Source organism: Crinia signifera, chromosome 4 (genome assembly GCF_055691185.1).
Source record: "Crinia signifera chromosome 4, ASM5569118v1, whole genome shotgun sequence".
In the NCBI taxonomy this organism is placed as follows: domain Eukaryota; kingdom Metazoa; phylum Chordata; class Amphibia; order Anura; family Myobatrachidae; genus Crinia; species Crinia signifera.
Window position 1 is genome coordinate 223,528,057 of NC_139220.1, and position 24,504 is coordinate 223,552,560.

The window sequence follows — 24,504 nt, forward strand, 5'->3', positions numbered from 1 at the left end:
CCCCCAATAATTGATCTAGTATGGACCCCACCACCAGACAATTTTGAGCCCCAGGTTCCTGAGTTTTTGGCCATGCCAGGAATCCAATTTGATTCCACAGGTCTCAGAGAAATTGACTTTTTCAAATTATTTTTCTCTGATGATTTTATAAATTTAATGGTGGACCAAACTAATTTATATGCCCAGCAGTTTATTGCTCAAAACCCCACGTCATCATTTGCTAGGTGGACCCCTGTAGATGCAGTAGAGATGATGACGTTTTGGGGTCTGGTGTTTCATATGGGCATAGTAAAAAAGCCAGAAATTAGGCAATATTGGAGTACAGATGTTCTGTACAGTACTCCATTTTACCGTATGGCCATGCCCCGGACTCGATTTGAGACAATTCTTAAATTTATACATTACACCGATAATGCACAGTGCCCACCCAGAGATGATCCCACCTTTGACCGGCTATTCAAAGTCAGGCCGGTCATTGATCATTTCAGTGCCAAATTTGAAGAGGTGTACATCCCTGAAAAATTTATTTGTATCGACGAGTCCCTTATACATTTTAAAGGAAGGGTTAAATTCCGCCAGTACCTTCCCAGTAAGAGGGCAAGGTATGGCATAAAAATGTATAAACTGTGTGAAAGCACCTCAGGGTACACCCACAGGTTTAGGGTTTATGAAGGGAAGGATTCAAGAATTCAACCGCCAGAATGCCCCCCCTCCCTCGTAGGTGTTAGTGGGAAAATTGTCTGGGATTTAGTGCACCCCTTCCTGGATAAAGGTTATCACCTCTATGTGGATAACTTTTACACTAGCATCCCCCTGTTTAAGGCCCTTGGTTCAAGAGGTACAGCAGCTTGCGGTACTGTGCGCAAGAACCAAAGAGGCCTCCCAAAAACGCACATTGCCCAAGTAATGAGAAGGGGTGAAAGCAGGGGAATATGCAACGAAAATATGTTGTTGGTCAAATATAAGGACAAGAGGGATGTCCTTATACTGACAACAATTCACGGAGACAGTACCACCTCCGTCCCTGTACGAGGTACCAGTACCCACACCTCCAAACCTAATTGTATCCTGGATTACAATAGGTACATGGGCGGAGTGGATCTTTCAGATCAGGTACTGAAGCCGTACAGTGCCCTGCGGAAAACAAAAATCTGGTACAAGAAGGTGGCCGTGTATATCATCCAGATGGCACTGTATAACGCTTACGTGCTATTCCGTTCTACCGGCCAGAGGGGGACATTTATGCACTTTCAAGAGGAAGTCATAAAGGGCCTAATATTTGGGAACCAGCAGGCAGAGGGCCCCAGTACTTCTAGTACTGGCCCCCGTATTGTACCAGGGCAGCATTTTCCTGATGAAATCCCCTCCACTGGAAAAAAGGGCAGGACACAAAAAAGGTGCAAAGTTTGCTATAAAAAGGGAATAAGAAAGCAAACTATTTTCCAGTGTGACACTTGCCCCGACAAACCCGGCCTATGTATAAAGGAGTGTTTTAAAATATACCACACATCTATGGAATATTAGGTTCATAATTTCACCGTGCTTCGGGGGTCTTGCTAATGCCACATAGCACCCACCATTCATTCCACCAGAATCTGAGCCGCAAAATCCAAAAATCACTCCTTCCCTTCTGAGTCCTGCCATGCACCCAACTGGTATTTTTTGGTCACATGTGAGGCATTGCCGTACTCGGGAGAAATTGGGGCACAGATTTTGGGGTGCTTTGTCTCCTTCATTCCTTGTGAAAATGAAAAATTTTGAGCCAGAACTGCATTTTTGTGTAAAAAAATGTAATTTTTCATGTTCACTGCCCAGTTTTATCAAAATTGGTGAAACCCCTGGGGGTTTGAAATGTACACTATACCCCTAGATGAATTCCCTGAGGGGTGTAGTTTGCAAAATGGGGTCACTTGTGGGGGGGTTCCACTGTATTGGTGCTTTGGGGGTCTTGCTAATGCGACATAGCACCCACCATCATTCCACCAGAATTTGTGCTGCAAAATCCAAATATCACTCCTTCCCTTCTGAGTCCTGCCACTTTTTGGTCACACATGAGGCATTGCCGTACTCGGGAGAAATTGGGGCACAGATTTTGGGGTGCTTTGTCTCCTTCATTCCTTCTGAAAATGAAAAATTTTGAGCCAGAACTGCATTTTTGTGTAAAAAAATGTAATTTTTCATTTTCACTGCCCACTTGTATCAAAATTGGTGAAACCCCTGGGGGTTTGAAATGTACACTATACCCCTAGATGAATTCCCTGAGGGGTGTAGTTTGCAAAATGGGGTGACTTGTGGGGGGGTTCCACTGTATTGGTGCAACATAGCACCCACCATTCATTCCACCAGAATCTGTGCTGCAAAATCCAAAAATCACTCCTTCCCTTCTGAGTCCTGCCATGCACCCAACTGGTATTTTTTGGTCACATGTGAGGCATTGCCGTACTCGGGAGAAATTGGGGCACAGATTTTGGGGTGCTTTTTCTCCTTCATACCTTCTGAAAATGAAAAATTTTGAGCCAGAACTGCATTTTTGTGTAAAAAATGTAATTTTTCATGTTCACTGCCCACTTGTATCAAAATTGGTGAAACCCCTGGGGGTTTGAAATGTACACTATACCCCTAGATGAATTCCCTGAGGGGTGTAGTTTGCAAAATGGGGTCACTTGTGGGGGGGTTCCACTGTATTGGTGCTTGGGGGGTCTTGCTAATGCGACATAGCACCCACCAAAATTCCACCAGAATCTGAGCTGCAAAAACCAAAAATCACTCCTTCCCTTTTGAGTCCTGCCATGCACCCAACTGGTATTTTTTGGTCACATGTGAGGCATTGCCGTACTCGGGAGAAATTGGGGCACAGATTTTGGGGTGCTTTTTCTCCTTCATACCTTCTGAAAATAAAAAATTTTGAGCCAGAACTGCATTTTTGTGTAAAAAATGTAATTTTTCATGTTCACTGCCCACTTGTATCAAAATTGGTGAAACCCCTGGGGGTTTGAAATGTACACTATACCCCTAGATGAATTCCCTGAGGGGTGTAGTTTGCAAAATGGGGTCACTTGTGGGGGGGTTCCACTGTATTGGTGCTTGGGGGGTCTTGCTAATGCGACATAGCACCCACCAAAATTCCACCAGAATCTGAGCTGCAAAATCCAAAAATCACTCCTTCCCTTTTGAGTCCTGCCATGCACCCAACTGGTATTTTTTGGTCACATGTGAGGCATTGCCGTACTCGGGAGAAATTGGGGCACAGATTTTGGGGTGCTTTTTCTCCTTCATACCTTCTGAAAATGAAAAATTTTGAGCCAGAACTGCATTTTTGTGTAAAAAATGTAATTTTTCATGTTCACTGCCCACTTGTATCAAAATTGGTGAAACCCCTGGGGGTTTGAAATGTACACTATACCCCTAGATGAATTCCCTGAGGGGTGTACTTTGCAAAATGGGGTGACTTGTGGGGGGGTTCCACTGTATTGGTGCAACATAGCACCCACCATTCATTCCACCAAAATCTGTGCTGCAAAATCCAAAAATCACTCCTTCCGTTCTGAGTCCTGCCATGCACCCAACTGGTATTTTTTGGTCACATGTGAGGCATTTCCGTACTCGGGAGAAATTGGGGCACAGATTTTGGGGTGCTTTTTCTCCTTCATACCTTCTGAAAATGAAAAATTTTGAGCCAGAACTGCATTTTTGTGTAAAAAAATGTAATTTTTCATTTTCACTGCCCACTTGTATCAAAATTGGTGAAACCCCTGGGGGTTTGAAATGTACACTATACCCCTAGATGAATTCCCTGAGGGGTGTAGTTTTCAAAATGGGGTGACTTGTGGGGGGGTTCCACTGTATTGGTGCTTGGGGGGTCTTGCTAATGCGACATAGCACCCACCAAAATTCCACCAGAATCTGAGCTGCAAAATCCAAAAATCACTCCTTCCGTTCTGAGTCCTGCCATGCACCCAACTGGTATTTTTTGGTCACATGTGAGGCATTGCCGTACTCGGGAGAAATTGGGGCACAGATTTTGGGGTGCTTTTTCTCCTTCATACCTTCTGAAAATGAAAAATTTCGAGCCAGAACTGCATTTTTGTGTAAAAAATGTAATTTTTCATTTTCACTGCCCACTTGTATCAAAATTGGTGAAACCCCTGGGGGTTTGAAATGTACACTATACCCCTAGATGAATTCCCTGAGGGGTGTAGTTTTCAAAATGGGGTGACTTGTGGGGGGGTTCCACTGTATTGGTGCTTGGGGGGTCTTGCTAATGCGACATAGCACCCACCAAAATTCCACCAGAATCTGAGCCGCAAAATCCAAAAATCACTCCTTCCGTTCTGAGTCCTGCCATGCACCCAACTGGTATTTTTTGGTCACATGTGAGGCATTTCCGTACTCGGGAGAAATTGGGGCACATATTTTGGGGTGCTTTTTCTCCTTCATACCTTCTGAAAATGAAAAATTTTGAGCCAGAACTGCATTTTTGTGTAAAAAAATGTAATTTTTCATTTTCACTGCCCACTTGTATCAAAATTGGTGAAACCCCTGGGGGTTTGAAATGTACACTATACCCCTAGATGAATTCCCTGAGGGGTGTACTTTGCAAAATGGGGTGACTTGTGGGGACGTTCCACTGTATTGGTGCAACATAGCACCCACCATTCATTCCACCAGAATCTGTGCTGCAAAATCCAAAAATCACTCCTTCCCTTCTGAGTCCTGCCATGCACCCAACTGGTATTTTTTGGTCACATGTGAGGCATTGCCGTACTCGGGAGAAATTGGGGCACAGATTTTGGGGTGCTTTTTCTCCTTCATACCTTCTGAAAATGAAAAATTTTGAGCCAGAACTGCATTTTTGTGTAAAAAAATGTAATTTTTCATTTTCACTGCCCACTTGTATCAAAATTGGTGAAACCCCTGGGGGTTTGAAATGTACACTATACCCCTAGATGAATTCCCTGAGGGGTGTAGTTTACAAAATGGGGTGACTTGTGGGGGGGTTCCACTGTATTGGTGCTTTGGGGGTCTTGCTAATGCGACATAGCACCCACCAAAATTCCACCAGAATCTGAGCTGCAAAATCCAAAAATCACTCCTTCCCTTCTGAGTCCTGCCATGCACCCAACTGGTATTTTTTGGTCACATGTGAGGCATTGCCGTACTCGGGAGAAATTGGGGCACAGATTTTGGGGTGCTTTGTCTCCTTCATACCTTCTGAAAATGACAAATTTGGAGCCAGAACTGTATTTTTGTGTAAAAAAAATAATTTTTCATTTTCACTGCCCAGTTGTACCACAATTGGTGAAACCCCTGGGGGTTTGAAATGTACACTATACCCCTAGATGAATTCCCTGAGGGGTGTAGTTTGCAAAATGGGGTCACTTGTGGGGGGTTCCTAACTTTTAGCATCTTATGGTGCCTAGAAACCTACATGGTGCCTAAAAAATAATCTCATAAAAAGGAGGCTCCAAAATCAAGTAGGTGCTCCTTCTATTATGAAGCCTGTGGTTTGGTCACCGTGCACACTAGGGCCACATATAGGATATTTATGAAAACAAAAGAATTGGGGGAATCAATTTTCAGTCACATTTCTCTAGTAAAATGTACTGTGTTCCTTAGAAAAATGTATTAAAATTGCAAATCTGCAAAAAAAAAGAAATTTTTAAATTTCACCTACACTTTGTTTTAATTCCTGTGAAACACCTAAAGGGTTAACAAACTTCCAAAATGCTGTTTTGAATACTGTGAGGGGTGCAGTTTTTGAAATGGCATCATTTATGGGGGTGTCTCACATACAAGTCCCTCAAAGTCACATCAGAACTGAACTGGTCCCTAAAAAAATCAGTGTTTGAAATTTTCTTGAAAATTTGAGAATTTGCTATTCATATTGTAAGCCTCCTAGTGTCCCAAAAAATTAAAAGGAAGTTGAAATAATGATGTCAACATAAAGTAGACATATGGTCTATGTTAGTTATTCACTATTTTGAGTGGTAAGATTATTTGTCTCACAAGCAGAAAATTTAACATTTTGCAAATCGCTAAATTTTCCATTTTTTCACGATATTTTGGTATTTTTCACAAAAAAACACAGACTGTATCGACCCAAATTTACCACTAATTTGAAGTACAATGTGTCACGAAAAAACAATCTCAAAATCACTGGGATAAGTAAAAGCAAAAAAAAGTTATCCCCACTTAAGTGAGACATGTCAGATTTGAAAAAAAGGGCTCTGTCAGGAACGCAAAAACTGGCTCTGTCAGGAAGGGGTTAATTCAGGACTCCATCTACCTTTTATGATACCCATTGTAGGGCAGCTTTTTTCCAAAAACCGAAATATTCAGAAATTTTTGGTTTTTCAGAATATTTCGTTTTTTTATTAAATTTTTGTTTCCCCTCCGCCTCTCTTTTCATACTTACCTCGTCCCACAGTGTCCATGGTGGCCATCGGAATCCTCTTCAGCTGCATTCCTGGTCCCAAGGATGCATTGTACGGGTGTGCCGGTGACGTCACTGGCACACCCACCTACTCGTGCAGTGCACCCCTAGGACCAGAGAAGCCACTGAAGAGGATTGCAAAGGCCATCGTGGACATCGGGGGACCATCAGGGGACCAGGTAATTATGACTTTTTTTCCCCAAATCTGCAATGCATGGTCCCGAGCATTTCGGATAAGGGAGACTCAGCCTGTACTACTATTATAAAGCCTGCAGAATCAGAGGTGTTCTAATGACCCGTGATGCATATATGTATGAAGTAGGGAAACATCTCAATGAAGGTACTTATAAAAAATTGAAAGCAGACCCTACCGCTAGAATTAGTAAGAGCCTTTTGAAAGCAGACCCTACCGCTAGAATTAGTAAGAGCCTTTTGGAATTAACTACTAAAGCTCTTGAAAATCAGATCATAACTAAGCATGAATTTGATTATTTAAATATAAAGGAACCTTCAATCCCTTCCATTTATATATTACCAAAGTTAAATAAGGACCCCCTGGATCCCCCAAAAGACCTAGAATCTCAGGGTGTAATAGCCTAACTAGTAATCTATCTGCAATGTTGATTACTATTTACAACCAATTGTTTGGCTAAACAAGACATAACTAAAGGACACGGGTGATGTCCTTAGGAAATTTCAAGGATATAAATCTGATGAATCTGATATTTTATGCAGTGCCGATGTCAACACATTGTATACAATTATTAGTCAGGAGAAAAGTTTAGCAGCTGTCTCCTCTTTTTCAGATAAAAGTACATTAAATGATGTTTTGAAAACTTTTATTTTAGAGAATATGTCTTTTATATTGACCACTATTTCTTTCATGATGGGTGCTTTTATCTGCAATGCATTGGTATTGCTATGGGCACCAGGTTTGCCCCCAGCTACACCAACTTATTCATGGCCTATTGGGAGGACCAGTTTACTTGGCCTACTGGCGAGCTGGCAGCAAACCTGGTTGTCCTGGCATTTTATAGATGATGTGTTATTCACGTGAAGAGGCAGTAAGGAAACCCTGTCACAATGTGGTACCTTCTTGAATGACAATTCTTTCTCAATCAAATTGAGCTTCACTACAATCACAGCATCTGTATCTTATTTGGATTTGAATATTTATATTGAAGATGGAGATGTTAAGACAAAAACATTTAGGAAGTCTACTGACTCCAATAGTTTTATTGATACCACAAGCCAACACCACTTTAAGTACTAGATGTCATTCCTTTTGGACAGTTCCCTAGAATAAAATGAAATTGCTTTGATCCTTTGGTCTGTGATGAACAAATAATAGAAGTGTCAGATAGACTGTCTGCAAAAGGTTACTCTAATTCATTGTTAAAAAGGTAAGGACAGAATAGATAATAACAAGAGGAGTGAATTGTTACTAGGGAAAGCATCTAAACCAGAAAGGGATGACAAATATAAGTGGGCTTTCATTTCCACAATACAACAAATGCCATAGGGTATCCAGACTGGTCATAGACTAACTTATCATAGACAGTTATATGGTCGACCACTAATGGTCGACAGTCAAAGGGTCGGCAGGGTTTAAAGGTCGACACACAATAGGTAGGCAGGGTCTAAAGACCGACATAGAAAAAGTCGACAGGGTTTAAAGGTCGACAGGCAATAGGTCAACATGGTCAAAAGGTCGACATGGAAACGGTCTACATGCAATTGTTTACAACATTTTCAGCCGACATGTGCTGACTGGTGATATTTTATGCCCTATAAGCCACTAGGGCGTGGAGGGAGAATAAAATAGTGTGCTGAGCGCAACGAGGCACCGAGCCCGAAGCATGGCGAATGCAGCGAGCCGTGCGAGGGGACTCGGTACTCTTACACAGTGTCCATGTCAACCTATGTCGACATAGACACCCTAAAAACATCAAAACCGCATGTTGACATTTTAACCATGTCGACCTTTTACCTGTCAACCTTAAGACCCTGTCTGCCTTTTTACCTTGTGACTGTCGACCATTAGTGGTCGACCATATGACTGTCTATTCATAAAAAATGGAATATACTCAGACAAGACCTGGTTTTGGGAGATTTATTACCAATAAAACAAAGATTTATTTATCGCAAAGCCCAATCATTAAACTATCATTTGGTACGGAGTAATACAGAATTCAGCATTAGACATAGGTTTTCTAGCGGTTTTCACTGCTGTGGCTCTTGTCTGATGTGTAAGACTGTTAAAACAAAAGAAAGGAAATTGACATCATTTATGGTTAGGAATAAATCCTACGATATGAAAGATTTGATCCCATGCCATTCTAAAAATGTTCTGTGGAAAAAAGGTGATAAAGTTACTGCGCTCCACTAAAGGTGCAGCTGGGTACCTGTAGTTACACCTCCTACAAACAGTGAATCTCAAAAAAGGGGAATGGAACCCGCACTTCTAATTAAGGTATATATTTCCAAATGTGGATAATTGTTCAGCAATGGACTTATTACTTGTATTTACCGATCTTCTCAATGATGAACCTCATTGCTGTGGACCCGCTGCGGGTGCCCGGTGCTGCGGGCGGGACCATTTACACCGCCATTTACACGGGTCCCATCCGTGTTCTACCCAGGTCAGGACCTGGGTAGAGGACCCGTGTAAATGGACACGGATACCCCCCATTTACACCGCCGAGGATCCGGGTCTGACCCGCCGCTGACCCGGATTTTTCGGCGGTGTAAAAGGGGTATAAATCACACAGAATGTGGGTCACACTTTCAATGCTTCGTTCTCCTCCAATTTTCCTCCAATATGTAAACATAAAACATATATCCTCATAGTGTAAAACGTAACATATTTATTGACATCTCAAATAACATAGATAAAATAGAAATGGAAAGCTTGGTACCGTTTCTGGCCTTTATAACAAAAAGGAGTGTCTGAAGGCATATAGGGGGCTTACGGTCGTATTATCGACCACACTTAGGTCACAGTCATTAGGTCGACATACAGGAAGGTCGACAGGGTTCTACGTCAACATGATTGGAGGTTGACAGGTGTCTAGGTCGTCAGGGGACAAGGTCGACATAGTTTTCAGTCGACATAGGGTTAGGTCGACATGGGTTATGTTGACATGTCTCGAGGTTGACATGGTTTTTTTCACTGTTTTCGAGCCGACATGTGCCGACAGATGGTATTTCATGCTCTACTATCCCGTCACTTCCGGTTCCGGCGGAAGCGGTAAAACGGAGGAGATTACTGCAATTAAGAAACAGCTGATGGCTTTATGGCAAAAGGAAATCATGGAACCGGATCTGTCTGTATATGTATACTTTATGTATAGGCTTAGCTGGATAGAATATTCCATGTCTGGAAATAGGTCTTCCCCGGTTAGGGGTATTAAAATAGGAACTGTACTACACCTCCTCATGCCTTGAAAAAGAAACCTATAGGGTTTTGAAACGCGTTGGCGAGGAAGAGAGAGGGTGAACCACAGAGGATCTAACACCGGGTGCGAGCTTCCAGGGACGCCTGCTTTATACCATCTGCTCTTTTGTCTACACTTGTGTTGTGGACCAACACACTCGGTGAGAGTCCATTGAGCTATAACCCTGATTTTATGTTGTCATTTTATGAATAAAAAAAACGGTATTACACCATACCAGTCTTTTTCTCTATATCTATGCTCACTGGACAAATCTGAAGCCTTCAAGGTGACGGTACCGCCCCCTGAGGACGCGCTAATTGTCTGCCTTAAAAAGCAGACCACCTTGAAGGGTGCGGGTCCAGTCAATTACATACAGCTTGGAAAGAGTGTTACATCAGTTTATCAAAGTGTATTACACTATTGTGTTCTCTTTTTTCCTTCTCTTTTTGGGTCAAATTGAGAAATCGGGAATAGAGAAATTGGTCAGCGCCCAGGAATTGTCAGTATTTCTTTTTGCCAGGGGTAAACATGCTCGTTGCCATGGGTTTACATGCTCTGCCTGGAGTTACATGCTCTGCCAGGGGTTAACATTCTCTACCAGGGGTTAACATGCTCTGCCAGTGGTTAACATACTCTTTGCCATGGGATTAACCTGCTCTGCTTGGAGTTACATGCTCTGCTCGGAGTTACATGCTCTGCTCGGAGTTACATGCTCTGCCAGGGGTTACATGCTCTGTCCGGAGTTACATGCTCTGCTCGGAGTTACATGCTCTGCCAGGGGTTACATGCTCTGTCTGGAGTCACATGCTCTGCTCGGAGTTACATGCTCTGCCAGGGGTTACATGCTCTGTCCGGAGTTACATGCTCTGCGCGGAGTTACATGCTCTGCCAGGGGTTAACATGCTCTTTTCCATGGGATTAACCTGCTCTGCCAGGGGTTACATGCTCTGCATGGTGTTACATGCTCTGCATCGGGTTACATGTATTGCCAGGGGTTAACATGCTCTGCCAGGGGTTAACATGCTCTTTGCCATCGGATTAACCTGCTCTGCCAAGGGTTACATGCTCTGCATGGGGTTACATGCTCTGCATGGGGTTACATGCTCTGCCCAGAGTTACATGCTCTGCCAGGGGTTACATGCTCTGCATGGGGTTACATGCTCTGCCCAGAGTTACATGCTCTGCCAGGGGTTAACATGCTCTGCCAGGAGTAAACTCCCAAATGATGTGGCGGGTTCTCAGCAGGCCCTGGAGTCGGAGAGTGGAAGGACCTCTGTGATGCTGCTGCCCCCATGTCGGCCCACGTCCGCCCACATCCGCACTCCCAATGCCGCCGCTGAAAAGTTGACTACGGTGCACTCAGACCCAGCACACTCGCCATCAAATAAAAAAAAACTGTGTGTCCAGACCTGGGCCCCCTGACAGGCCTGGGCCCGGGTAAACTGTAACCATGTGCACTGCAGGTGGGGCAGATGTAACATGTGTAGAGAGAGTTACATTTGGATGGGGTGTGTTGAAACTGAAATCTAAATTGAAGTGTAAGCATAAAACAGCCAATGTTTACAAAAATACAAAAACCCAAATCTAACTCTCTCTGCACGTTACATCTGCCCCACCTGCAGTGCACATGGTTTTGCCCATTTTGAAAATAAATGTGTCCTGTGACCAGGTCTGATTTAGGCCCTACTGTATATCTTGCAAAGCTCTTGTTGGATAAAATAAGGGCATGTTTATGCTGAGGAAAGGTTGGAAATGCTAAAACAGCTGTACAATTAAGAGACTGCAAGATGCCATGTCCCATCATAGCACAACCTCTATGCTAGGGAGGTCCTACTGCTGTTCACTACCTCAGACACACTGTGATGTAGGGATGGCCATCGTTGCCATTGCCATCGATGGTTGCCATCGATGGCAATTCTGCAACCGGCCATCGATAGTGCTAAACTATGCTATGGATGACCATCGATATTTTTACATATCGATGGTCATCCATTGTGTTTGTTTGATTGGCCTGTGGGCGAATCAAAACACGGGGGGCAGGGCTTCGTGGGTGTCGGGGGCGGAGCTATGCTCCGTGTCCTGGCACAAAAAAAAACAAAACAAAAAAAAAACATTGTTTTGCTGTTCCATCGATGGAGGGAAACCATCTGGTTCTCCCCATCGAAGGCTAAAGTATTTGATATCGGCCATGAACCATCGATGATTTTGAATCATTGATGGTCGATGGCCATCCCTACTGTGATGCTGACGATCATCGAAAGACGGGCTAGCCTCCGCTTGCTGTATGCAAGGTGATTGACAGGCACAGTGGTGGAGGAATGCCAGTGTTTTTTGGGAGTGACCCAGAAAACGTACTGTAGGCATTGCCTGGCCATTGGGCAGGAGGCCGCTGACGTCAGCAGCTGCCTCCTTCTCACCATGGCGTACGCAGCTCGGAGTAAGTCTAGACTTACTCAGCATTGTAAGCCGGTGGAAAATCATTTGATGTGAGTGATTTTCCCCCTGCGAATATGCAGCTGTGTGCTGGGGTGGGAGCTCGGCAGGGTGGCATTTACCAGCCCAGTGAGCAGATCTGAATTGGACCCTAAGGATTTATATGTAGAAATAAATCTATATGACAAAGTAGGCCTTGACGAGGCATTAGAGAAAATGGTCTTACAGTACATGGGGAGGGAGCTAGGCGGTGAGAATAGCGGCTCAACATTTTGAACAATGAAGTAATGTTTGCAGTAATAAACATAAGCTAGTGCTGCTCTTGTCCTGCTTTGGGTCAGCAGTTTCCTAGGGTGAGAGCATTGTGAATTCTGGGGAATGTTTAATAACTGTCAGGACAGTTTTGTGAATTGTAATGCAGTGGGTTAGCTGCTCTCTTCTGCATTTCATTTGATAAATATCCCCAATAAATTGTGTTTGAGTGTACAGGAATAATTATCCCATACTGCATTTCCAAAGTTAAAGTTTCTCTCCCCTGTGGTGCAATAACAAGCAACCTTATTGATTTTCATCTGCTACACATGTTTACGCATTTGTGGACATACGTGTGCCCATGCATATTAATCCTTGTGGCATTCCTTACGAATGCTGTTATGTGTAATTGAATTTTCAATAGGCGGCTATGTGCACAGCTGTGTCTGTTGCTGAGCAGGTGTTTTTTCCCCCCACCCTTCCAAGTCCTTTACTGAAGGACAAGTCTCCTGAACATTTTAGATCAGCTGAGAGGAATTTGGGCTAGAAGGGGGAACACCGATTTGAGCATTCATATAAATCACTTCATATATATCCATGATAAAACTTAGCTAAAGGCCCAGGGGATCTGAAATTCAAAATAAGATGTCTGTGCTGGTGCACATAGAAATGCAATCTTTTTCTATGGTATGATATACGGCAAAACTCTAAAGGCCCACATCGACTAGTCAGAATTGGCCTGTTTTCCTCAGATTAAGATTGATCTGACAGACCGATCTAACAAAAAAAAGGCCAAATCTGAACTTCCCCGGATCAGATGTGCAGCTAGTCTCAGATCCATCTGATGAAATTTCTTGATGCTGCACCAATGATCCATCTGATCTGAAGCTGTCAGGGGTGGGCAGTATGGATGGTGTAATGGTTAGCATTATTGCCGCACAGCGCTGTGGCATACCTCCCAACTTGTGTCCGGATGAAATAGGGACACTCGCGCGGCCGAAAAGGGGGCGGGGCGTATGCAAATGAGGGCGCGGCTTATGCTAATTAGCCGCGGCCTCATTTTCATACGAGAATAGACGCTGTGCGCATGCGCACAGCGTCTATTCTACTAGATTGGGGGGTCTCCCAACTGCCACCCCCCGCAGCGGGACAATGCCTGCCGCGGGTGGGACGTCGGGACAGGACCCGAAAATCGGGACTGTCCCGACGGAATCGTGACAGTTGGGAGGTATGCTGTGGTCATGAGTTCGATTCCCACCATGGCCCTAACTGTGCAGAGTTTGTATATTCTCCCCGTACTGGCGTGGGTTTTTTCCGGGTGCTCCAGTTTCCTCCCACAATCCAAAAATATACAGGTAGGCTAATTGGCTCCAAAACAAAAATTAACCCTAGAATGTCTGTGTGCCTGTACATGTGGTAGGGAATATGGATTGTAAACTCCACTGGGGCAGGGACTGATGTGAATGTTCAAATATTCTCTGTACAGCGCTATATAAGAAACTATTAATAAATAAATCAATAAATCTTAAATATAGGTCTGATCTGAAGTATCTGAAGTGAATAGAGTGAAAAATAAACCCAGGTTCAGATCAGATTACAGGGAGAAGTCAAGGGAAATGTGAAGAGATTTGTACCTTCAGATAAGACTGCGTAGTCTGTCATGTATGTCTAAAGGTGCGTACACACTAGCGATAACCATATTGTTATATTTATTTATAACATTTATTTTTATAATAAAATTTATATTTATTTATGATATTATTGTACATATCGTCTAGTGTGTAGGTATTATATGTTTAATGATGCATTCTCCTGTGGGTCAATAAAAACCCTCCTGTCGCCTGTCAGCAGTGTTTTAAAAAGACAGGGTGCTACACATAGCTGTTTCTGTGGCTCCGCCATTCCTCTTAGAGCAAAAAGATGTTGCTCTTTCTGTGTTTTATGCGGATCACCAGATGACAATAGTTATTTAAACACACATTTGGAATTTACATTGGTAACATTAGGCTATTCATGCCTACGTTTGAAAACCAAAATCAGGGCGATTACAGCAGGATGTGCCGTGCATTATATTTTTTGGGAAGTTTTGGAAGTATTGATACTAACATTGCTGACTGCAATATGGGGTTTCTTGTTCGTAACTATTTATTCGCTGTGATATTTCTTTTCTTTTCTCTCAGCATAATATACATGACTAATGTGATGTCTATGAAACAAATTCCAAATACAATTTGACCTTGTTTGAATACATGCCTGAACATATAACTATGTTTTTGGTGTATTTCATGTTATTTTATTGTCAACACTGGACTGTCTGTAACTTGTGGGCACTAGCTTTATTTATTGGATCTGATGTTTAACACACCATTATTGCATTAGCCAAATCAGTATGGACACCAAATATTCAATTTTAAAAAATTGTTTAATTTTATTTTAAAAAATACCATTATAGCTAACAGCAGCAGCAGCATGCTATGGGTCAGTGCACACCAGCAGATAAGGTCCTGTCTGTGTTCATGTGCTGCTGTCTCTCTCTTTTGTCAGGGGTTCCCACAAGGGGGGATACGTAGAGTTGTCAGCAGGGACTCCTGAGTAGCTATAGCAAATCACAGTGATTACAGCAACCACAGTCCTTGAAAATATGTTTTTGTGAAGCCAGTTCCCATAGGGAAGTTGTTCCAAAACTCAGTCCTCAAGAAGCACTAAAAGTCCAGATTTTAAAGATATCCATGACTCAGCTGAGGTACCAATTAAGTCACCTGTGGTTAAGCATGGATATACTTAAAGCCTTACTGTTACTGATCCTTAAGGACCGAGTTTGGAAAACACTGCACTAGGTAATACAAACTTGTGCTAACCAGCCCAGGGCTGGTTGGTATTTTAGCAGAGGGACTCCACAATGACAGTTTCCCTACTGCAGCCCCAACAGATACAGTATATGTGGTGCATGCTACTTGCTATGAAAATAAGCACTTAATATAGTCAGGCTACTGTATGTCAGCCAGCCCTTTTCCTCCCTAGTTCTCCCTCTTAAAGCACAGAGAGGATCAATGGGAAGATATATTATGTGGACAAAAGTATTAATTTGCCTGACCATTACACCAACAGGGACTGTATTGGCATTGTGTTCAAATGCAAGGTACTTGTTTCCTAGCACGGTGCCCAGATTTTCTACGTACGGCACCGTAGGGAAATCACATCGCACTGCATGGGCCATTATAGTGGCTTGCGATACGATGCGATTTTTTCATGTAATTTTTGTACACCTCAATATCGCATTGCATCGCATGTCCCGCAAAATCGCATGCGATCACATGCGATTTTATAGGGTGTGCGATGCCATGACATTAGGTATACAATAATATGATTGTATGTCCCAAAAATAGATATAACGCACCCCCCACTATCCACGCCACCCCGAAGCGTGGGGAGCGGCGGCGTAACGCATCCTCTGACTTTTTCATTACCCCACTATCCACGTCGACGTGGAGTTGATTTTAAGCCCGAAGCGTGGCGAGCCCCGCGAGAGGACGTGGATTACTTTACATGCTCGCCACACTATATAAAATCAACTTCACGCCGACGTGTATAGTGGGGTAATGAAAAAAGTCGGAGGACGCGTTCCGCCACCCCTCGCGGGGTTTGCAGTGCTTGCCACGCTTCGGGGTGGCGTGGATAGTGGCGGGGGGTGCGTTAAACCTATTTTTGGGGACATACAATCATATGATTGTATACCTAATGTGATGGCATTAAACACCCTATAAAATGACATATAATCGCATGCGATTTTGCGGCAGATGCGATGTGATGCGATGGCCCGGGGCTGAGAGAGCAGTGAATAAATTACATAGGAAAATCACATCGCACATCGCATGGCCCTAAAATGGCCCATGCGATGCGATTTCACTACGCAGAATAGCCCACTAAGCAAATTGCTTAGTGGGCGCCGTGCTAGGAAACAAGTACCAAATGCAATATGGAGTTGGACCCTTTTTGCAGCTATCACAGCTTCCACTCTTCTTGGAAGGCTTTCTACAAGACGTTGGAATGTTTATCTGAGAATTTGTGCATATTCATTCTGTAGAGCATTTATGAGGTCAGGCTCTGATGTTGGACGATAAGGCCTGGCTCGTAATTTCACTTCCTGGTTATCCAAAGGTGCTCGATGGGGTTCAGTTCATGAAGCTATGTCTTTATAGTCCTTACTTTGTGCACTGGGGCACAGTGATGTTGGAACAGAAAAGGGCCTTCCCCAAACTGTTGCCACAACGTTGAAAGCTTAGCATTGTCCAAAATGTCTTGGTATACTGAAACATTATGATTGCCCTTCACTGGAGATATGGGGCATAGCCCAAACCCTATCCCTCCATCAAACTTGACAGTTGGTATAATGTAGCCAGGTAGGTACCTTTCTTCTGGCATCAGCCCAACCCAGACTTGTACATGTGACTGCCAAACAGCATAGTGTGATTCGTCACTCCATAGAACATGTTGCACAGTTTTTGTACTAACATTAATGCCAGTGGAATTTCAGAACTCAGGAATTAGCAGAGCGTTGGTGACTTTTATGCACCATGCGCCTTAGCTGTTGTTGATCACACTGTGATTTTATGTAGTCTTCCGTTTCATGGCTGAGATGCTGTTGTCCTAAAGGCTTCCACTTTCTAATAATATCACTTACAGCTGACTATGGAATAACTGGCAGGGAATACATTTTACAAACCGTCTTATTAGAAAGGTGGCATCCTTCACAGTACCAGGCTTGAAGTCACTGAGTTCTTCGGAATGACCCATTTTGTATCACAAATATTTGCAAATAGAGACTGCATGGCTAGGTGCTTGTCAAAGGGTCTGATTGAAACACCGGGATTCAATAATTATCAGGCATGGCCAAATTGCTTTGCCCATATAGTGTATGTCTTGATTTGCATAAAACTGAGATATACTCCATATTAATGTACATGTGCAGTACAAAAATGCACATTTTGTGGATATTCTACATTTAAAACTCTGCATGAGCTTCCCTGACCTTTTGGGTCTCATTAATAAAGCTCACAATTAGGTTAAGTGGCACAATGCCACACTTTGTGCAGAGGTGACTTTATTGCCATTGGGTGTAGTGATGATGATGAACCTTTCAAAGTATTGTAGGCGCTTCAGAGTGACTACAGACTGCAGAGTACTACATTCCCTGTCTTCTCATGTCCCGAGGCTGACCCTTTATCTTTTTAGTCCCACTGTCATAGACCATTACTAGATAGCATCATAAATAAATGTATCTGGTCTGCAACAATATTCATGAATCCTGTGTCATTCATACAGTGTTCTACTCAATGTGTGCCAAGGCTATATCCTCATTCTGCCATATTATATTTCTCCAGTCCTACAGTGCCCAAGGTTTATTTTCCTTATCCTTTGAATATTACCTCTGGGCATGGAACTCCGAAACGCTGCCATACCTAATACTGTACACAACAAGGTTAATTACGTTGTGTTATGTGATTTGCCTCTCTTGGTACCACTGTGGGGCTCAGACTGACTGAAGCCTGTTCTCACTCTGTACAAGTAAAGGCAGCCTTGCTTGGCCTCTTTAATCAATGGTTTGTTTCTAAAAACAAGAGTGCTGCAGGATATTATTTTGGTCTCAGCCTATTTTTAATAAACACATGACACTGTCATGTGTGAAAACTCCAGCAGAGTTGCCGCTCCGAATAAATCAGCCATTTAGTGCAGAAAATCTAAATGTTACATTTTGATATATAAACCTTAGTTTTAGAAAGAACTGTATTGTGTATTATTAATTATTCTGAAAGTATGCTGTAACTTTGTCACAGTGAAAAATACACCCAACAGCTCGCAGTTAATAACTATCAAATCTGTAATGAACAGGCTGCTGGAAAGGGTCAAAAAGCTGAAGGTGCAAACATGATAAGCTACCTGCTCTTCATTTTCATCATTTATTTTCAAACCTGGCAGATTTTCAATATTTGAAACTACAAATCTCAATATAGCTTTAATGTTATCTAGAACTCTATAAGTACTGTAGATCAGCCAACAGCTTCTGTCCGCTTCCCTGGGAAAGTCAGTGGTCCAAGGGGGCCCAATGTCATAATTCATAGTGCAGTCGTGATTACGCATTTCATAGTTCTTCATCCTGACAGCCTCCACCTGCACCTATTATTACAGCGATGTAGGGGCAGATTTAGGGCCTCTCGTAGTGGGCCGAATTTGGCCCCGTACCGATGGTAGGGGGTTTGTGAATGCGCATTTATTCCCATGTGCAAACCCCGGGAGCAAACGGCTTCTGTGAGTTTCACATTCGCCTGGCCGTTCACTCCGGGGGGGGGGGGGGGGGCAGGGGGATGGAGCAGAGAAACGCCCAGCGTTTTATGGGTGTCCTCTTGAAAATGCTGGCTGTGCCTGCTCGGGGCGAGCGGCTGATGTCACATGATGTCAGCCCCGTCCTATATTCGGCCGCAAAAAAATGTCAGATTTGACTGACTTTTATTTCTGAAGGGGAGAAAAGACCTGTTCGCTACACTGCGAGTATACGCAGCCTAGCAAAGAGGTCTGAATCAGGCCCTTAGTACAAGCATACCATGACATAAGTTTTTTGATCTAATGCCATATAGAAATTGGCTGTAAGGTAAATCTACTAAAACTTCTAAAATTGATAAGAGGTGATGTTTGGAATATTACTATCCAAATCATTCACGTGCACAGTTCTACCACAGGTTCCATCACTCACATTCACATCATTTGAAGTTCACTCTATTAGGATTTTTTACCCTTTTTCTATTCTTGTTGCTGTCATTTATCGCCTACCTGGGCTTCCCAAATCTCAATTTCTGGAAGATTTATCTGCCTGGCTCCCCCACTGCTTCTCCTCTGACATCACCACCATCATCCTTGGTGACTTCAATATTGCTTTTGACACTCCACCATCTCTGCATGCTTCCAAACTCCTCTCTCTAACCTCCTCTCTTGGCCAGTGGTCTGACTCCTCTACCCATGAGGAAGACCACTGCATTGACCTAGTTTTCACCAGGTTGTGCTCAGTCTCTGATTTTACTAACACTCCCTTCCCTCTCTCTGATCACAATCTTATTACCCTCTCTGCTCTCCTCCATTACCCCCGGAATCATGCAAGCCTACTCTAACCCGCAGAAATACCAATGCTATTAATTGTCCACAACTTGTTTCAACCTCTCTGCAACAACAGCTCTCACCAATCTCTACATTTACCTCTCCAGACTGTACCAGACACTAGAAACAGCCCTTGACGAAGTGGCTCCAGCTTCCCACTACACCCCACGCAGGCTTAGATGCCAGCTGTGGCACTCCAAATTAACAAGAAAACTACATAATCAGCCACGTAAAATAGAACATCGGTGGCGTAAGTCTCAGTCTGGGTGACTTCCTCATGTATTAGACCATCTACCACTCCTACCGCAATGCTTTATACACTGCCAAATAAACATACTTCCAATCTCTTGTCTCTTTTCATGCCACCAACCCCAAGCAACTTTTTAATACATTTAAATCACTTCTATACCCTCCCTCACCCCCTCCTCCAGCTACTATCATTGCACAAGAACTTACTTTAAGGATAAGATTGATAACTACTTTAAGGATAAGATTGATAACATCTGATAAGAGATGGTATGCTCTTCCGCATCCAGTGACCTACTCGATTCCCTACCTGAGCCCTCTGGTATTTTTTCCTCATTTTAGCTCACATATGAAGAAGAAATATCAAAATTCTACTCATCCTCCTACTACACTACCTCTCCTCTTGATCCTATAACCTCAAAAGTCAGTAAAATTATTTCTCCTGTGCTTATCCCAACCTTAACTAAAATCTGCAATCTCTCTCTCTTGCTACAGGTATCTTTCCTTCTCTGTTCAAACATGCAGTGATTACTCCTATTCTGAAAAAAAACACAATTCTGACCCTAACCGTCCAATCTTTCAGCTCCCATGCCTCTCCAAGCTACTTGAGAGACTTGCCTATTCTCACCTCACACATTTTCATAACTCCCACAACTTATTGGACCCACTTCAGTCAGGCTTTCCTTCCCAACACTCCACTGACTAAAGTAGTGAATGATCTGGTCAATGCTAGATCTAAAGGCCATTACTCACTACTCATTCTTCTAGATGTCTCTGCTGCTTTTGACACTGTTGACCACTCTCTTCTCATACATGCAAACACTACACACCCTAGGTCTTAATGATACAGCTCTTTCCTGTTTCTCATCTTACCTATCTGATTGCTCTTTCAGCGTTCGATACTCTGATACCACCTCCTCTTCACTACCTCTGTCAGTTGGAGTACCGCAAGGCTCAGTTTTAGGTCCTCTGCTCTTCTCAATCTATACCTCATCTCTTGGGAAACTAATGAACTCTTTTAGGTTCCAGTATCACTTGTATGCAGATTACACTCTAATCTATCTATCAACCCCAGAGTTGTCACCAGTGGTTTTGGGTCGTGTCTCTGAATGCCTCTCTGACATCTTATCTTGGATATCTTCTCGCTACCTCAAATTTAACATTTCCAAAACAGAATTATATTATATTCCCACCAGCCAGGAGCAGTTACCGTCCTGATATCTCCATAACTGTTGACAACGCAACAATCTACCCTACCCCGCAAGCTCACTACCTAGGGGTCACCCTTGACTCTAAACTGTCCTTTGTTCCCCACATTCAGTCTCTCTCAAAATCATGTTACATGCATCTAAAAAACATAACCAAAATATGACCATATCTCACACAAGACACTACTAAATCTCTTATCCATGCACTCATTATATCCCGCATGGATTATTGCAATAGTCTCCTACAGTAACTGGTCTTCCCAAGAACAGACTCCCGCCACTGTAATTCATTTTGAATGCAGCTGCGAGGCTGATCTTTCTAGCCAGATGTTCATCATCTGCTGATCCGCTTTACTGGTCCCTCCATTGATTGCCAATATTTTACCATATTCAATATAAAATATTTCTACTCACATGTAAAGCTATTGACCAAAGCACACCATGCTATATCTCTTCACTTATCTCAAAATATCTCCCATCTCACTCTCTCTGCTCTGCACAAGATCTACGTCTCTCTTCTGCCTGAATCACCAGCTCCCATTCACTGTTATTAGGGCTGCTTCCACCCTAAGAAATGCCTTCCCACGCAAAATAAGACAATCCTCTAGCCTCCGAACTTTCAAGCATTCCCTAAAAACTCACCTCTCCAGGCAAGCCTATAAATTTTAGGCACCACCCACATAACCCTCAGAGGCACTCATGCATTATATAACTTCCCTTCTGGACTTGCAACTAGGCAGGACTGCTGTGCTATTACTGGTGCCTGCCCATGTGTTTCCCTCCTATTTCCCTATAGATTATAAGCTTGCAGCAGGGCCCTCATACCTCTATGTCTGTCTGTTTTACCCAGTCTGTTCTTTCACTGTTATCAACATTTATAAAGCGCAACGGAATCTGATGCGCTATATAAGAAACTGTAAATAAATAAAATAAATACTGTTTCCCATAGCAACCAATCAGATTATGTCTATTATTTCGGTACTTGTTTCCTAGCACAGCGCCCACGATATTCAGTGGTATGGCATTGTATTAAATTTAAAATTGTATACCATTGTATATGGCATACAATGCAATGCGATGCGATTTTAAATTGTAGAAGCACCCTAATGGGTGTTTTCAATGCTAAATGGTCCCCCTATACGATTTTTAATTGTATAAGCACCTTAATAGGTGCTTACAATGTTAAATGCACCCCCACGCCACCAACACTATCAACGCCAACCCGGAGCGTGACGAGGGGCGGCGGTACGCATCCTCCAACCTTTTCATACCCCCACTATCCACGTCGGCGTGGAATTGATTTTATATAGCGTGGCGAGCGCAGCGAGGGGACGCGCATTACTTCACATGTATTCCGCGTCCCCTCCTGGGGCTCGCTGCGCTTGCCACGCTTCGGGCTCAGTGGCTCGCTGCGCTCGCCACACTATATAAAATCAACTCCACGCCGACGTGGATAGTGGGGGTATGAAAAGGTCGGAGGACGCGTACCCGCTGCGCTCGCCATGCTTCGGGTTGGTGTTGATAGTACGGGTGGCGTGGGGGTGCTTTTAACATTGTAAGCACCTATTACGTTGCTTATGCAATTATTTATCTTATAGGGGGCACATTTAACATTGAAAACACCCATTAGGGTGCTTATACAATTTAAAATCGTATACCATTGTATATGCCATACAATGGAATACAATTCGATGGTATACAATTTAAAATTGTATAACATCGGCTAACATCGCATCGCATACCATCGTCTGCCTTATGGTATGCGATGCGATGGGCGCCGTGCTAGGAAACAAGTACCATTATTTCTATGATGCAATAGAGAAATGATAAACTGAATCTGTCTGGTTGTAATGGGCAACATCACCTCTTTTAATTTTTAGAAGATTTAGCAAATTTACCCTAATGGTGCCCACACACGCACCGATCCCGGCGGTGCGATGGGGTGCGCGCTCCCGTGGCACCTCATGGCACAGTACAAAAAGTATGTGCTGCACATACTTTTTGTACTAGCTTGTTATCGCATAGCATCGCATCGCATGCACATCGCATGCACAAGGCATACGATGCAATGCTATGTGTGCTAGTTAAGCACAGAACACACGCCGGGATCGATGCATCTGTGGGCACCTTTAGAGTAGATAATGCTTATCAAAAACAAAAAAGTATACCATTCCTTTAAATGAAGAGTATATATTTTTTATTTAGCCTATGTGGCTTTTTCATTGTTTTCATATTCTTACTGACTTGTGGTTTTGCAGAACTGCAGGAGTTTGAAACTGATTCTTATTATGCTGCACCTCAGGACATCTTCTCTTGTGAGGTCTGATCACAATTCATTATCTTCACAATACACTATGCCGCAAGGGAGAAAGAACGAACTGGCCTGAACAAAGCCCATAACCAAACTTTGCTTTCTAGAGCACCCGTGAGACAGGAATAAACCTTTCACAGTTCGCTGGTGCTTTCATTAAAGAAACACGTTGGCGATATAAAGATCAACAGATAACTAATGTATACTGAGCTGTCATACCAAGTCACATTACAGCAAACCTGTCTCCCAATGGCATGTGGTTATAATAAAGTAATTTATATATTGTGTACATAGTGTAGAGCAACACAAAACTTTTACTGCTACTCAGACATACATGGACCATGGCGTCACACTATACTGTGCTCTATTGTTTCAAAGATCAGCTATATTTATATATATGTGTAATTATGATTATCTGTGCAAACTCCCATATAGAGGCCTATTTTTCATTCAATATTTGTGGTATTTTCCTGCAAATATTAAGTGTCGTCCCCCCATCTACATATCTGCTACTGTTGCCGTTGTAGCCTATGACATGGCCAGATCCAAGGAGGGGCAACAGTGGCCCCTGCATTCTCCCCCTGAATCGTGCATGCTGCAGGTACTGATATCAGAGCACAGCATGATTCAGCTGTGTCTCCAATTTCACCGCGAAACAGCCACTGCCAGCGCCGCCCGCCGAGGTGTTGAAGTCACTCTGCTTCTCATGATTTTGCAGTCACCGCCATGGGATTCAGGGGCATCTGGGCACTTGTGGACAATGAGCTTTCCAACGAGTCTGGCCCGTGTTGCTAGCCCCCAGGAACCAGAGATACCGCCAGGCACAGTTGGAACGGTTTGCCAATAGGATAACATGGGACCAGCTAATTCAGAACCCCACCCGGTTTCAACGGCTGCCAGTTCCCCCCTGGCATCATAGAAGCTCAAAGTTGAGCTCATTCGAATCCAAATTGCTGGGCCTTCAGCCTGATACCAGGCCATATGGGTCATTTGGTTTTGGAGATATTGCGGGTAAACCTTTTTTTATTTATTTCTGAA